Raw genomic sequence first — 18,404 nt, forward strand, 5'->3', positions numbered from 1 at the left:
GCGAGCCACGATTCAATGGCCCTTTCATCGTAGAGGATTGCACCCCTTCAGCTGTCAAACTGCAAGACAGAAGAGCATGGATCTTTCTCAATTACATTAAGCCCTATCTCGGAGAGCGTCCTCAAGCTGCACCCCACCGCAAAGAAATTACAGACAACGGGGAAGAACCTCAGCACGTGCAGACGAGAACCATGACGAGGAAGAAGGACGCATGAGCAGCAAAGCCAAGACAAAGAACTCTCAAGCAAATTCTGGCTTAAATTGGACATTTCCTCTAAGCAAAAAAGGGGGATAAGGACATAAAACGGACACTCTGTGCATCCCTGGGGCAGGGTGAAGAAGAGAATTGTGCATATAAGCCACAACGCGTGTTGTTGACACAAACTTGTGAATCAACCCACACTGCAGCATTGTTGAGAAACAAGACTCTTACAGACATTGATCAAGGACTTTTACCTTAAGAGCTAAACACAGTATCCTGAATCATCAAATATCAAGACTTTGTTGTTCAGTATTTATGGTGTCTCCCAGCAGAAATATCACAAGGGATGTGCTAACCTACCTTCAGTTAGTATTGGAATCATATCCATCTCTTGTAGGGAGGGTCACCAGTGTCACAGACTTTATCCAAGATCCTGCCAACAAGAAAGTAATCCGGCAACTGCTTACTGTCATGGCGGAAGCCTTCATTGTGTTACCGGAATACAGTGATAAGGACACAAATGCTTCCACCACAGGTGATAGTAGATGAAATCACCAATACGCTTTTCTTTCGTATCATAGAGGAGTGCCCAGCAATCGTTGGGAGAACCACTGACACTCTTACTTTTATTAGAGATCCAGCAAACTCTGAACTCTTGAGCCAGTAGTGGACTAAGCTAAGTTAGCTGGTCGCAATTCACGCAGCAGGAAAGTGCAAGGACTGTTCACATCAAGGGAAGAGCATATAATTCTGAACCCAGCAACGCAGGACAAATGTCGTTATCACCAGGAGACAGCAGATATGCATACCATGTCTTTTTTCCCCTCATTGAGAACTTTCCAGAGCTAGTGGGAAGACAAACCAAGGTTGACGTGCTTACATTTCTCGGAGATCCAGTGAAGAGTATCCAGCTAAACATGCTCTTGCAGGCCATTATAGCTCAGATTAAGAACACTAATGTACATCGACTTCTTGGGAGATTCCAATGAAACTTTCCGCCGAGGGACAGATCGGAGAAACAGAGACAAAATACTTCACCTTTTCCGCCGAGGGACAGATCGAGGGAGCAGAGACAAGAACTTCACCTTTTATTATTTTTGATTTTTCCAAGTTTTCTATTTTTTCACATTGAACAGGTTCCAACATGTCCTCAGGACTGAAGCAGATTCTGGGGGCGGACTGGGAACTCACCTATTTTGAATATATACAGTAAAAGTGACTTATCTAAGTGTTAGTCTAATATATTTTCCATAGTCTAGCAAGGATACTGAATCCTGTATCAAGAGGCAATCGTCACTCGCGAGAGGGGGGACACTTGTGAAGCACCAGACACTTTATGATACAAACTGTTCAAGAACAAGTGAATTGGTGCAAAAGAATAAACATTGACATTTTGTTATGAGCGAAATGGGGGCCCAGAACAGTAACCTGGTCCTCCCACAAGCAGAGGGGCGCCCCCGCTTCCCTGGAAGGAAATGCTACCAACTTTCATACCGCACGATTATGTGCATGGGCATAGTGATTATCATTGTCTTTCTGTCACTAACAATCAGAAGTGCATTCTTTATCGGTGCACGAAGTGTTCCAATTTCAGTGCACCTACCTGATGGTGTATGCACGAGTCCCACAAAAGCAACAGACCATATATAGGTATTCCAGTCCCGAGAAACTCTGATGGTAAAGTAAATGAACTGGAATTGAATGTAATTAACAGTGACATATACACACTTGAGGTAACGAATGAAAAGAAGAGCTGGAGACACGGTCAGCACGGTATGAATGAAAACATAGCACTGACAACTACACGCACCCACACACTGAATGCACACGAACCAGTGCATGTGTCAATGGCCACAGGACCTCAAGCGAAGGCAATCGAGAGCATGAGACTGCCTACCGAACAATCAGCCCCAGAAAACAATGAGAGAAACCGAGAAGAATCAAGAGAAACGCCAATGAAAGAAGACGAAACAAGAGCCCTTAAAAAGACAGAATCAGCTGTTGGAGAATTCACTGCAAGGACATAAAGGTTGATAGATCATTTATTCCCGTTCATAACTAGAGCGAAGAAGCTACATAAGGAACTGGAAAATAAACCCGCAGAGACTGTACTGACAATCACACAAGGTCCAACACAAGGAACAAGTACCAGGACCATGATGCAGCCATACACTGGGCCGGTGACAGGCTGGTGGCTAATAAAGAGACTTATAGAGGGCAGGAAAAGAATGCAAGAAGAGAAGGAGAGAATTCCAAAACCTCCACCTACCACATCGATGCGGATAAGGAAACCTGCTCCATCGACCAGAATGCCCAAGATTCTCCCAGCAAGGAAAAGCCACACAGATGCGTTTAGAGGTGTAGTTATAGCAAACTACAGGAAAACACTAAGGATCAAGAGGACCCTGCATGAAGATAACAGTGAACTGAATTACTAACTAGACAGCACAGCACATCTAGGAAACAACATTTGGTACTAGCACATGAAAGAAGTTGGAAGAAGAAAAATCAGAAGGAGAATGCTTCGTTTGTGCACTCCTACCATACAGCATGGGGAAATCCAAGATCTTCATGGCTGTAGAAATTGATGTCCCGACAGCACACTGTCTTTCACACGTAGCAATGTGCAATACCAGAGGACAGTTCATGGGAAAGGATGCCTCATTGATATGGGCAACCGAGACAAATTACTCCGATGAAGATGATTATATACAGGACATTAAGACGAGAAATAGAGCCCATACAAGGAATCATGTGATCAGGTACGAGAAGCCTGGAATTAAAGGAACAGCAATCAGATGGGAAGTGAACCCAAAGCTAAATGTCCAAGGAAAAACTCCAGAAGAGGCAAACAATTGGAAGAACTTAGTCCAAATGCAGATTTGGGGAACAGTGCTTTCATCAAATGGATGGGAAGAAGGAGTGGTGATATGCCGAGCATGGATGGTTTATGGGGCCTATAAGGAAGCAATAGAGAACTCACAGAGGTTGTACAAACCTTTATGGCCGAAACTCACAAGATTACTGACATGGGTTGAAGACAGAAGAGCACCCCTGCAGATAGTGCCACTGGAAATCCCAAAATTGTGCTTCAGGAACAATGGCACGAGGAAGATGGGAGAGAATCAGAACTGCGGATGAATCTTTGAAGCTCCAGGAATGACTCACGGAACTGCAGTAATTATGGATCATTACTGGGCGTGTGGATCCAAAGCATACATAAGACTGCCGAAAAACTGGGGAGGCATATGCACAATAATGAACGTCCAGGTTCCTGCACTAGTGACCCCGAAAAGTGACCTGAATGTTGACAATTTCCCAAAAGCAGATGCTCACCTGAGGAAAAGGAGATCTGTGGAGCTAGTATCCCGAGAGAAAAGAGAAAATTACTTTTCTGCCAAATCAGAAGAAGCATTCCATGCAACCCTGTATGAGCACAGGCTCTTCAGCCTCACCTCCTCTGTGTTCGCAATGATCATCATGCCAAGATTCCAGGTTGGAGCAAATACTAAGTGGTTGCAAATCACCAGATGGGAATTACAGCAAACCATCAACTCGACAATAAAAGGATTCAACATAATCAAGGAAGAGTTAAGAGCAATCCGACTGATGACTCTCCAGAACAGATATGTACTTGACATGATCACATCGATGGATGGAGGTGTTTGTGCAAAAAAGGGGAGAATCATGTTGGACATTTATACCTTCCCATGATGAAGAAAATGGAACCTTGACAGAAGCCATAGAGATGCTAACAGAGCTACAGAACCAGATGATCGATGAAACTGACGAAGTTGATGACGACAGCTGGTTTGGAACACTTTTGTCATGGGTCCCACAATGGATGGCAGACATATTCAAGTTTCTGGGCGCCCTGCTATTGATGATACTACTAGGATTTTGTGTTATCAAGATAATCATCACACAGTGCCAGAAAACTGAAAAGAAAGCCATTGGGATGAAGATCATGATCAATGTCAAACCAGGATGGAAGCCCAGAGACCTGACTGATGAAGAAATAAGAAACTTCGTGAAGGCCAGCGAATTTGCGCCAGAAGGAACAAAATGTGTGTATCCCAGGAAAAGAAGAAAGTACGAAGGAATATGGATTTATTGTAGCCCGAATGGACAATGCCAACTAATGACCTGGAACAAAGACGAACATGTAAAAACAGCAGGAAGTTTGAAAGGAGTGATAAAAATATGGACTCCAAAGAGGCACTCCTTCGCACCATCATGTACAAACCCAGAAGATGAAGAAGAAATAAATACAGAAGAACCAAGTAAGGTGAATACAAAATAGGAAGCAGAAGTGGTCGAAGAACCGACCAGAGGGGGGGAGTGTAGAGGAGGTCCCAGATATGGCCTGCACTCCAGCCACCCATTTTGAAATACCAGGAGCATATTCGCTGAGATATGTGACGTATGATGAGCAAATAAACCAGCAGAGACCCGTGCTAGGGCTCTGCCCAGTGCCCATCAGAAGAGCAATACCTGTTGAAGTGCCTATAACCAGACAACCATGGGCAGCACGGTACCCATTGAGACAACCGTACCAACAGCTGACACGAAATGAAGAGTACCTACAAACTGTCCCTGAAGAGACCCAAAGGGCCTTAATGGAAGGGAAATGGTGATGTCACGAGGGCCCGGACAGACGTACAGATGAACGAACAACAACCAAAAGATAACACACTAAGACGAAAACAAGAAGAGAAGATGTAAAAATATAACGCAAAATAATCATAAAGCAAGATGAAAATATGCAACCAGTTAACGCCTGTACAAAGGCTTGTAATGCAAGAAGCTAAGAAAACAGTACGGCTTGCTATGCTTAGCAGAAGAATAGAGCAGCAAGTGCCAACTATATGCATATATATATATATATATATATATATATATATATATATATATATATATATATATATATATATATATATATATATATATATATATATATATATCTACCTCAATGAAGCACAATATATACGTGCAGTCCACTTTACATAAAAGCAGAATTAAGCCCAGGTTGGAAGGGACCTAAAAGGCCAGGATTCATATACCAGGACAAAGCCAGATGAAAGAGTGGAATCGAAACTTAGCAAGAAGCAGCTCATGCGTAGGAATTCGAGGTCAACTCCAGGAAGGGAGGAGAGTGGCAACTCCGGAGAAACGAAACTCTGGAGAAACGAAACCTAAGAAACGAAACCTAAGAGCATAGCAGCCAGCCCATGAAGGTCGAGATAAGGAGGCCCTGGCAGGTGGCAAGGCAAAAGGGGCATCAAATACACAAAAAGAAGGGAAATGAAGCAGATTCACGGTGAACTAACACGTGACCAGCCAAGCGCTTTCGAGGTACCAACGTCTGATGTCACCCAGAACCCAAGGATGCCATAACTTTTCCTGATAAGACGCTACAGTTTCAAGGCCATCCTCAGCCAACTAATTGACACATAGCCCTAAAGTACTGATTGATGGAAGGGAGGCAAGGTGAATCCTGGGGCATGCCGCATCTGGGTAACCATTCTGCAAGCTGCTAATTAAAGTGGAGATTTATGCCAAGGGGTGTAACCGACCCAATCACAATGGACCAAGTAATCTAGGGTTCTATAGCTAGTAGAACCAATGAGGCGTCGTACTTGAAGTGATGTCTGTCACAAGTGTTGTAGAGGGATGGGCGTAGACGCCCACTTGATAAGAGTTTTCCAATCCTCACACCCCGTTACCATATACAGTTATAGTATCCATACTTAAGCTACCTTTTCCAACCAATAGAATTGCATGACAAACTTTGAGTGTTACACATCAATGATGACGAATATTACCTATAAAAATTGCTGTTTGAATGAAGATTGCGGAAGTTGAAGCGAGACGGGCAATCGTGTCACTTATGATTTCCTAATGTTTTCCCGTTTTTGTACTTGTCATTAAACGTACTTCCCTTTGCCAAACCATTTGAGTTGTCCTTATTGATTGGTGTTGGAGTGAGTGAATCCTGCACCCCATCCTCCACAACGTGCAGCTATCTCGTCTTAAAGTACCCGAGGGTGAGCTCTGATCCCATGGGCCCGTCATAGGTCGCTCCGCCCTCCTGTACAGTCAAACCCTAGTTCTCATGAGCATTGTTCAGTAACCAGGTTTTCTTCTACTTACATGTGTGTTATGCATTGTGTAGCTGGACTGTTTGCCCTTTCTATGTTCGCTTTGGGAATATCTTTAGGGTATAGTTTTATATCGGGAGAACATATAAAAAGGGGGGCAGGGGAGTGCTAATATCTCATCACTCAATGCCAACATTTAATTCTTACATGCAAATGTGTCATTAGTGAATGCCAATATTTCATCACTGAATTGGGAAGAACAACATCACTCTTATTAACATGAATATTACTGTGAGGAATTCAACCAATTCGAAATCTGCTTTGCTATTCATATTTTGTGGGATGCTGCTTTTGTGTGCCTACATTGCAAATCCCTGCAATTGCTGTTGGAAAAAACACAATTTATGCCATCGCCGCCATTAGCCTCGAGGAGGCAAACCCACTTCCAAGATGGGCGATCGCCACTCTTCGCCGATCTACAGTAGCCTGTTTTTGGTGTAGGCCTGGCCTGATTGGCCCACCAAATGCTCATCAGCCAATCCCCATTTGCCGGCAGGCGAACGCCGGCCCACCCCTAAGGCCACACACCAAGGCTTCCTGTCTAGAGCCTGTCGTGAGCCGACGAAGCAAGGGGCCATGAACGCTACCCGTTGCCTTGAAAATCCGCTCCATTGCCACTACCTCCGCCAGAGACTTATCTGGGTACGTGCCTGAACTACGCCCAGCTGATCACGCTACATACTCTGACACCTGCAAGCAACCTCATCGGATATGTATGTGCATCTGCCATATATGTGCCCTGTTCTGATGTGCTCCACTCTACTAATGTAACCTTGCCAATCCGTGTTCTACTTCCACTCAAACATGCTGCAATTTATACGCACTGCATTTTGGTCATCCGCCTGGTCTCTCAGCCCGGTATCTACTACATGCGAAATGGCTCTTCGGGTCTCTATGTACGGCCGGTAACACAGACTTTAGCCTTCTTTTTACTGCACCGATGCCCTAATCACTATGTAATACGTGTTAATCTAGTCTGCTACATTCGTGACACATAACACTCTGTGTGTGCAACTGACACACTGGGACGTAGCGCCCAGCCTACCTCAGTTCATGCAAACCCATCCCAGCCTTACCTATGTACCCGCTCCGCGCATTCATACTCAGGGTACCATTCTACTCCCTCCCACGCTCGCTTTGTGTATTGCACTGCCTTTGCCTTATAGATCCTCGTCAATATTTGTTCGGTTCATGTGGGCATTGCTAGGCACTCTTAGTCACTGTGCCACCCATGTCATTACACGTTGGACAACCTTGGTCATTGCTAGTTAGGCATTTGTACAACCTTGGTCATTACTAACTAGGCATTTGTACTCTCTGTGAATCCTATATTATTTTATGCATATTACCTTGGTCATTGCCTGACACCTGTTGACACATTGTGCCGTCCAGGTCATCAGCTACTTAATTACTACAGTCATTGCTAGGCAGACAGCTGTATTCTCTGTCTTCTATGTCATGCTATGTTTGATACCTTTGGTCACTGCCAGACACTCGCTGATTCATTGTGCCACCATAGTCATTCTATGCCTGATATACATGCCTACTACGAGATACCTGTTGACTTAATGTGCCACGTTACACTGCCAATCAGTGACTATTGCACCTCCAGCCCACTGAAGTTCATTGGTCTGCAATATCTCCTATAATGCATTGCACACTGAATACACACCTGCATCACCTAGCATCAGACTTTATCACCCTAAAGCTAGCCATTCTGCCTACCTTACATCCCGCCCTTTACTGTTCACCACCATGACTTAATCCAGACCACAGCGCTGTCCCACTATGGCCCTACACCACACACCGGCCTCCACAACATGCACAATTTTACTGTGTTTACCTCCTTCTTGCAACACGACAGCGCCCAACCCATATCTAAATGCGCCTGCCCTTTGGCTACAACATTTCGCCTCCAAACCCATACCTAACCAACCTTGCCATACGCGCATCAGGAATGCTAGGCTTGGCTCTCGCCTTCACCACACACCAGGCACTTATACTACACCATGCAATTGCATCACCTCTCCCCTCCACCCTTTCACTATGACCGACACAGGCACTCTGATACCTGCTGTGCATATACCTTCACTGCCCTTCCTACCTAGTTGCTCAATTCCTAAACCTACTGAGTCAACCATGTGACACCTCAGTCAGAAACTAAAGATTAGCAGCCAGATGTCACCATTGGTCCTACCACACAAATTCCCTCAGTGCGGATAATACTGTTGCCAACCCCAACAAGAAATACACCTCTGCCCTGGCTGCCTCGATAACTGACGAGGCCCCCACAACCAATAATTCCAATACCACAACCAAACTCAAAGGTGCGCTCATTAACGCACGCTCTGTCCATGCGCACACATTAGACATTGCAGATTTCATCTTGACTGAAAACCTTGACTTCCTGGCGATCACTGAAACCTGGTTGCATGCGGCCTCGGGCCCTGCCCTGGCCCTGGCTATTCCCGATAGCTATTCCATCATCAGGTGCGACAGGGATACTCATCAAACCAAGGGGGTTGGACTAGCATTCATATTTAAGAGTTCCCTTAATCTTAGAGTTGCTAACACCCAACAGTTGCCTTCAGCTGAACTACTTTCTATTAAACTTCCAATCTCACCTAATCACACCGCCTCAGTGCACCTCATCTACAGGCCACCTGGTCCCAGCTCCACATTTGTAGAGGATATCTCATCAATCCTAGCCTCTAGCACTAAACCCAAATCTCAAATCTTTATACTTGGAGACCTTAATTTGGGTTACCAGGATAGGAATGATCCTAAAGCTAGTGTTCTGACTGACTTCGGCCTCACCCAACATGTCAGTGAACCCACCCACATAAAGGGTCATACCCTGGACTGAGTCTCAGACATGAACTGTGCAGTAAATGTAATCTCTGTGTCACCATGTGTGTGGTCTGACCATCATAAAATAATATTCTCTATCAACTCTAGCCCACCATTAGACAAACCCATCACTGCTCCGCCCACCTATACTCGCAACAAGAAGGATATTTCAAATGAGAAACTACTCCCACTCATCCTCCATCTACTGAACTTGGCTTCTTCCACTTGCTCAGACCCTACCGCCCTAGTGGATATCTACAACCGTGCTATGTTAAAAGCTCTCAACACCATTGCCCCTCTCAAACTGCACAAACAAAAACCATGCAACCACCTTAACTCGTGGTTCACCCCACACCTACGCGAATTGCGCAAAGATAAAAGAAAAGCTGAGTCACATTGGAGAAGTTCACCCACACCAGCGAATAGAATTAACCTTATAGCCGCCTCCCTCTCTTACAAAGAAGCCATCCTAGCGGCCAAAAAAGAAGTGTACAACAATAGGATCTTACAAGCTCAATCTAACACTAAGGAACTCTTTAAGATCCTCAAGGAACTAGAGTCCCCAGTCGCCCTTCTGGATACGTGTACCCCTGACGCTGAATGGTGCTCCAATATACAAAAAGCACTATTAAACAAAATTGATGTGCTCCAAGCTAAAACTAATGCTAAAAATGCCATCTCTTGGACTCAGTAGGTAACCGCCAGTCCTACAATACCCCATCCCCTAAGCACTCCTTCAAACCTTTCAGCTTCTCTCCACTGACCATTAAGGAAGTGGAAAATATCATCATGAGGCTAAAGCCATCCAACTGCCAAGGTGACGCCTGCCCTGCGCCGGTTGTAAAGGAAGCAACGCCTGGCCTCGCCCCATTCATCACCACCTTCATCAACGCCTCTTTTAAATCTGGCACAGTACCGGACAACCTCAAGGATGTGTGGGTCCTCCCTCTAATTAAAAAAACGAATATTGACCCCAGCATTCCCACCAACTACAGGCCCATCACTACGGTGCCCTACCTTCTAAAAATCCTGGACCGTGCAGCGTATCTCCAAATCCAAGACTACTTGGATACTAACAACCTACTAGGACTTAGGCAATCAGGCTTCTGTCCGAGACACGGCACTGAGACCATTTAAAAACACAAATCGAGGATTTGAAAGACAAGGGCAAACAAGTGCTCTTACTCCTACTCGACCTCTCTGCGGCCTTCGATTTGGTTGATCACCAAATTCTCTGCCAGCACCTTAAGATTGCTGTCCACTTCTCGGATGTAGCTACCACATGGATCAGCTCCTTCCTGGCAAACAGATCCATGAGGGTCTTCTCCCCTTTAGCTGCAGCTGACCCAGCTCATGTTCCCTGCGGAGTCCCACAAGGCTCTTGTGTATCACCCAAGCTTTACAACGTATTTACTAAACCGCTCTTTGATATTCTTGACCATCTGGGTGTCACCTACACGAATTATGCGGATGACACACAGATGCTCATCCCTATCACTGGCGATTATGTAACCGAATGTAGTATACACTGTCATCCAGGCTTGGATGGCTCACCACGGGCTCTGCCTCAATGATGAGAAACTTCTTAGGCTCTCAGTCCAAACTCATAAAACTTGAGTCTAAATGCGCTTCATTCAACATTGATGGCAATGTTATCAAGGTCACTAACGTCACTAAAACGCTTGGAATTTACCTTGACTCCACTCTCTCTCTCAAAAGACAAACCAACTCAGTAGTTTCACCATCCTCGTATACATGTAAACTCACCACTGCTTGTCGCCCCTTCCTGACAATAGACAACTGCCAGATCCTTGCCAGAACCCTCTTCTTGTAGAAAATTGACTACTGCAACGCCCTCTACCTTGGGACGAGTCAAAGAAACCTCGATAAACTCCAGGTCACCCAGAATAACGCCATTAGAGCTGCTCTTAACATACCTAGACGCGCCCACATCTCAGCTAACAGGCGCAACTTACATTGGCTTCCCATTACACTGCGCATCGCCCTCAAAGCACTTGTTCTAAGCTACAAAGCACAGAACAATGCTGCACCTGCCTACTTGTCTGCACGCTTCACTGACCACACAGCATCCATACCTTTGAGATCTGCACAGGCGCACACACTAATCATTCCCAGCTTCAAGCTTCAGACAGCCAGAGGTATGAGCTTCCCAGTTCTTGCAGTGAAGCTCTGGAACTCCTTACCCAATGATCTCAGGAATATTCCATCCCTCCATTCCTTCAAAAACAGAACCAAACGGTGGCTTTACGATCAGGATGATGCACTGGCCTCCTCTTTGTAACTCTTGCTGCTCCTATTCTGCTAACCGGCTACTCAATGTATATACTGTATCTGCTTGCCGCTCGGACACCTCGTGGAGGGCTCCACCACATGCTCCACTTTCATTGTAAATTTATGTATATATTTATATAATTGTATCTTGTATCTTCCTATGTAACACTTTCTTGTAACTACCTTTCCAAACATGCGCCCTGATGCCCCTGGGCAGGTTGCGCAATATAAATAAACAAATACAAATACAAACCGTCCTCACAGTGGGCGTGTGCTCACCTAGGCTTTTTTTTTATTTTAAAAGAAATTGAATGATGGTAGATGAACCTCTGGGAAATGTGTGGAGCTAATCCGCACACATTTTCCTATGCTCACCGCACGACATACACATAGACCTGTGTACTCTGGGTGGCGCCGTCCACCCCTGTTATATTTAGTTGGGATATGTCAGCCAAGAGTACATCAACGCATCTCAAAAGGGGGAGGGCAAAACCGTCCTCCTTCCATGGCCATCCGAATAAAGCAACAACTCCATGGATCTGCCCTGTCCTTTTGTTAGCTCTGCTGGTGGCAGCTTCACATACTAATCAGAGCTAATTCAAACAGGCCCATGTGGGGCCTGGCTGCAAGGGCCTCATTACGACTCAGGCGGTAAGGGGTTTATGGCGGCGTAAACAGCGCCGACCCTTACCGCCTGATTCCGAGGTCCCTTAGCGCCATGGAGGTTTTAACACCTGCTTTTAGCAGGTGTTAAAATCCATGGCGCTAAGGGACCTTGATGTTAATTACGCCACCGTAATTTACGGTGGCGTAATTAACGCCTTCCCCACTCCCATTATGCCCTATGGGGCAAAAATGGGAATGGGGAAGGGTAAATGGGGATTGGGGACTTACCGCCCCGCCAACCTCGGAATGGGGCGGTAAGTCCGCCAACCACCATGGCGTAAACGTAGTTTACGCCATGGTGGTAAAGGTACGACCCAGGCGGTAACTTACCGCCTGGGTCGTAATGAGGCCCCAAGTCTAATAAAGGAGAAAGGAAAACCCCAACAACCTTTGATTTGCATCTGTGTCAACCTGAAGCCAATTTCCGCCTAGAAGTATCAAGGTCAGTGAACTTTCATGTCTAGGACAGCTGTTTACAGTAGTCATCCTCGCAGGGGTTCCCCATTCAGAAAGTACGAAAATGTGGTCTTCAGAAGTCCAAAGGTTTGGTCTCGTTGCAGCTTCAAGAAAGACTTAATCAGGAACCCCAGAGAGCTCAATTAACTAGAGAGGCCCTTTGATCCACAACAGACAGGAAGATGGGTGGGACTTAGTATTACATGTTTTAACCCCTTACCTTTTCTGTTGCAAAGCACTCTAGTTATGACCGCATGCATACAGGAGATTGTTGGTGGGGACCTAGGATTGGATCATTAAGGTAGGCTTAGCCTACACCAATCACTGAGCCCCTCTTTTGGGCAGATCATCTAAAGGCTTCACCAGAAGCAGGAAATTAGAACTCAGCATTGGACCCTGGATGAAGGTCCAATCTGCCTTACATCTTCCACCAGTGAAGGAAGGCCAGGACCTCCAAGAGGGTAGCAAGATCCCTCCCCTAAACATCTCTCAGTGAACAGAGGAAGATACTGAATCCAAAGGACCCTCAGGCAGCTCCAGAAACGGTACTCAGCTAGCACACAGCATGCCCTGCTAGGCTCTGCAGCAAGATTCCTATGTGGGAAGTGCCAGAGAGTCTCTGAACCAAACCAAGGACAAGGCAGCTGCCTGCAACACCTCCCGTAAGGGTCTAAAACCAGTGTGCACTGAACCTACCCTGCGCACCCCTAAGATCCATAGAGGGTAGGACAACCCCCCTTGTTTCAGCTTCGCTAGCTCTCCAGTACTTCCCGATTCAGGGCAGCCTCTTTTTGTTTCATCGTGTCATGATATAGCGCTTGCTATAATAGAGGCCTCTAAATCATATTTTTGTCTCTATAGGTCCACTCCACGGTCCTCCCCTATTCCCATAGGGCCACCACATCTCCTACTTCCAGAGTTCCAGTCCCACACTCCTCTCCTCCACACATCGTGCTCCTTTGATCCACACCCTCCCACTAAATCTTTGTCAAGTCTACGATTATGGAGCATACCCTGAGCTTCTCAGAAACAGAAATTAATGATATCATTCAAGGCCCATCCATGTTTAACATGGAAGGGGCCCAACAGCACCTAGCATCGACAGCAACAGGCGAAGACCTTCTGAACCTTAAGAAACGCTGCTTTAGGACGGAGGTGCACGGACATTTCCTCAGATAATATCTTCACGTGAACATGATCCCCCTTGGTCTCATAGTACGGAACGAGCCAGCACTATTTCTAGATGATCAAGAATACCTCGATGGCTTTAGCAAAATAGCAACAAAATTCAGCCGAGACCTTATGGCTCTCACAATCACCACTGCACAAAGAATACACTTGCATATTCTTAAAGATCTCAAGACAGAAGAGACAAAATTTCTATCTGATGAAACCCTAACCAACGCACGCGAGAAACTGAAAGATATCGACAAAGACCTTGATACCTTCATGGCAACAACCTTAGAAAAAAAGCATAAAAAACTTGCGAAGGACATCAAGAATTTTAAGATAGAGCATATCTACCCTTATCTCGCTGCGGATTATAAAGATATCAAGGATAAAGAGCGCATGGCCAAACAAGGTGGGGCCTCAAGAAATAGACGCAGAGGTGTTTCCTTCTCGGATACTTCAAGCTCTGACTCCTCGACAGGGGATCAACCACAGGCAAGAGGACGTCAAGCCAACTTTGGCCAAAACCTGCCATTCTTACAACCTCCCAACATGCCTTTTTTAGGCCAGGGGGGCCCCAGAGAAGGGTTCTGGGGTCCACACCATCCTCCTCAATTTCCCTTCTACAACTTCCCCCAATGGGGTTACCCGAACCAATGCCGCAGGAGCAACCAGAGGCGTTAACAATGACTACCATCTTTAACCTCTCCGGCTCCCTATTGTCTAAAGATGAAAACTCACTATTAGCAAAAGGATTATCCTTCGTGCCTACCAATCATACCGATTGGTTCAAACTGGACCTAGAACTGACCAGCTTTTTTCGCAATATCAGAAGAAAGGTTTATTTCCTCGACAAAGACGTCCCGTTGGGACCCGAGTACACCGGCTTGAGACCATAATCAGATTTTCAGCCAAGAGACTCTGACACTCCTGCTTCCATCCTCTCGTTCGAGAAATGCATCCGTCAAGAAATTGGGAAACTGCAGACCACCGCGGAACAACACAGACAGAACCTAACCTCAGGGGAAAGAAAATCCCTCGCCACCCTAGGTGCCAACAATACTCTTGTGATCAAACCAGCCGACAAGGGTGGTGGCATCGTCATACAAAGCAACACCCAGTACAATACCATGGTGATGTCACTCCTCCAAGAGGAAGGCAACTACAAGAAACTGAAAAAAGACCCCACATCAGAAATAAAAAACAAGATCCAGGAAATAACAGGATACGCATTGGAACACAATTGGATCACCGACAAGGAAGAGGCCTTTCTCAACACATCAGAAGGCAGAACACCCGTTCTCTACGCCCTTCCCAAAATCCACAAGAATAGTCACACACCCCCCGGTAGACCCATCGTATCGGGATTTGGCTCTATTCTCAAACCCATCGGAATATTCATTGATCACTTTCTCAAACCCCTGAGCCAGCAGACTCCAACATACCCGAGGGACACTATGGATACCATCACCAAATTCGAAAACCAACCATTCCACTCATCAGAAGATCTCCTGGTATCCTTAGACATCAAAAGCCTTTACACGTCCATTCCGCAACAAGAAGCATTGGAATGTATCAGACATCACTTGACACAACACATGACACAGAGATGGGTGCCCATTAACTTGATCATTGAACTCCTCGAATTAGCACTAACCAACAACTTCTTCGAGTTCAACAACACCTTCTACCTTCAAACCTGTGGTACAGCCATGGGCGCAGTGTTCGCCCCCAGCATGGCCATCATTTTCATGTCTGAATTTGAACTGACACATGTCCTCAACATGACCAACCTGTATCTTGACTCAGTCACCTTATGGTCTCGATACACTGACAATATTCTCTTTCTCTGGAAAGGAGAAGACACTATCCTGATGGAATTCTTTCAATGGCTGAACCTGCATACTACTGCCATTCAATCATTCAATTCACCATAAACAGGAGTAACCAGAAGATGAACTTCTTGGACCTTACTATAACACCCAAAGACAATAAACTTGAATGTTCCATCTTTAAAAAAACCACAGACCGCAACACGGTCCTACATTACAACATCCACCACCCCAAGAGCCTACGAGATAATCTCCCGTACAGACAGTTCTTGAGGATTCGTCGAAATTGCACGCAAATGGACGATTTTCATAAACATTCAAGCAACCTTCAGACAAAACTGTTGTCAAGAGGTTACCCCAAGAAACTTATAAAAAACACCCAGAAGAGAGCAAGATACACACCGAGAGAGGCCCTCCTGACACCCAAAGATCGAACTGCTACTCCTGAGAACATCCTGACTTGTGTCACCACCTTCAGCCCAACCACTTCCAAACTCAAATCTCTCATCAGAAAATTCTGGCCTCTTGTTCAACTCAATCTTCCAGATGAACCTAAACCACGTATAGCTCTCAAGAGGTCCAGAAATCTGAAAGAGTTCTTAACAAGCTCCAAATGTAACAAAACTCTAGCCCGTTCCACCTCATGGAAGATGAGAGAGATCACTGGACACAACCTGTACGGCCAATGCACGGCTTGTAAACAAACCAAGAAACTCAACTTGTTTATGATTGAGGGAAAAGAGTGGAAAATTAGACACTTCTCTAATTGTAAATCCACCAACGTTATATATGTAATTCAATGTCCTTGTGCACTACGGTATGTGGGCCAAACTTCAAGACCCGTTCACAAACGCATCTGTGAACACAGATCAAGGATACGCTGCAAATCCCTTACTGCTCCCCTCGTCCACCATTTTATTGAATTCCACCATGATTTTGACTCCTTCTCCTGGTGGGTGGTGAATAAAGTTCAGAACAAAACCAACATCGCCAATGCCCTCAATTTCAAAGAGGCATGGTGGATGCATAAACTAAAATCCACTACCAACGGCCTCAATGAGGCCCAACCGGGAACCTTCAGCATCTGATATTCCCTTTATAGTGACTACATTCTTGAGCCCCTTCTCTGCTCTGCGCTCTGTCATATCCGTTGCACTTACATGCAACAGAGACCATTTTCGACCATGCTTCTAGACATTTCTACACGCCCTTGTGCACCTGTACATACGCGCAGATTCATGGTGTCATCCACCACCAGTTTTCCTCTATGAGACGTGACTTGAAGTATAACTCTGCATTTTATATGATGTATTCTTGTGTTACATGTATGACCTTTTGCTATAACTTTGTACTGTATATGATGTACCCTCTGCTCTTACCTCCTGACGCAGATCATTGGGCATGCATATCCAAGAACCATTATTGAACTGATTTGCTCTTTACAGATACGCCTATACTTTCTGGCATTTTCAGATCTTGTGTCGTGCGCGGCTCCTCTAATTGCAGCCCTCCCACCCACGTCACATTCCTTTCCCGTCCCACACCTACCCTCCCACACCCTTCCCTGGGCCCAGAGTACATACCTGGCGCACATCACCCCCTCGTGTCTTTCACACGGATCAGCTGATCCCGGGGCAGCTCTTCCCCAACGCCACGAGTGAGACCCTCGCACCATCCCGCATTGCTCCCGCAGCTGTGAGTCTAGCCAGAGACACTACCCGCGGGACACTGCGCACCTACGGCTACATGCACGCGAGACACTAATCTCATGCGCACGCGCAGCTCTATCCTGCCCGATTGCGCATATTCACAGCTCTCTTCTCCAGAGCCAGCACAGGCGCCATTTCGAGACGCCGGTCCAAGTTCTGCAGGTATGCCCATCTCCACCTGAATACGGCTAGGCTGTCAGTCGCTTCACCCTCCTCTTGAGAGCGTCGCTCCTTCTCGGCCCTACTGGCCCCCACATGGATCCTCACCAGACCCTCATTCTCTCTTCACATTCATCCCACAGGGCGCACCAGACGCTCTTTCTCCTCAGAGCCATCCAGCCCCGACGACTTCGCTCCCGGACTGCGCGTGAGACGGTCTCCCACCCCTTCCTGGTGGGACCCCACCTACCAGCTTCAGGTACTATTTGCCTTCCCCTTTTTCCACACCTCTACGCATTTTTCTGCAGCTCTTTGCTTGTTTGTCCTGCGCCCCCACTCGCATCCAATGACCTATGCATCATTCCCTCCTCCTTTTTCCCATCCCTCCACTTCCCTTTTTTTTATTTATTTATTTTTTTCCCCCTCCTCTTCTCTCCCATACCTCACAGGTTCTACTCTTGCGGACCTACTACCGTCCCAGCTATCCACCTCGAGGGTCCGGTATTGTTTGCCCACAGGCCGTCTGCCCGCATCCCGGCCATCCTCTTCACCTACGCCCACACAAGCTACTTCCGCCTCTCCAACTGCCCTACGATGAAACCCCTCGCGTTCATCCGCTCCAACTGGCGCACGACCAGTGGTGAGTGGAGCTTGTCTCTGGAACCGATTTTAGGATTTGTTTTTAGCATTTAATGCCCCATATTGACCCTCATCAGCAACCTGTAGCTGTTTTAACTGTACTCTCTTACATACTTTCTCTACCTTTTCTGTTTTCCTTAACACAGAGTCTCCTGACATTATTTGGCCCCAGAAGAAGGCTACCATCCATTTCTGCTGAAACGTCAGCAGCACATTTCCCCAAAATACTATCGGGCTCTCATCCTATGCTGCATTTTCATTTCCTAAC

The sequence above is a fragment of the Ambystoma mexicanum genome, chromosome 7p, assembly GCF_040938575.1.
Source record: "Ambystoma mexicanum isolate Mex_15411 chromosome 7p, UKY_AmexF1_1, whole genome shotgun sequence".
NCBI lineage: Eukaryota > Metazoa > Chordata > Amphibia > Caudata > Ambystomatidae > Ambystoma > Ambystoma mexicanum.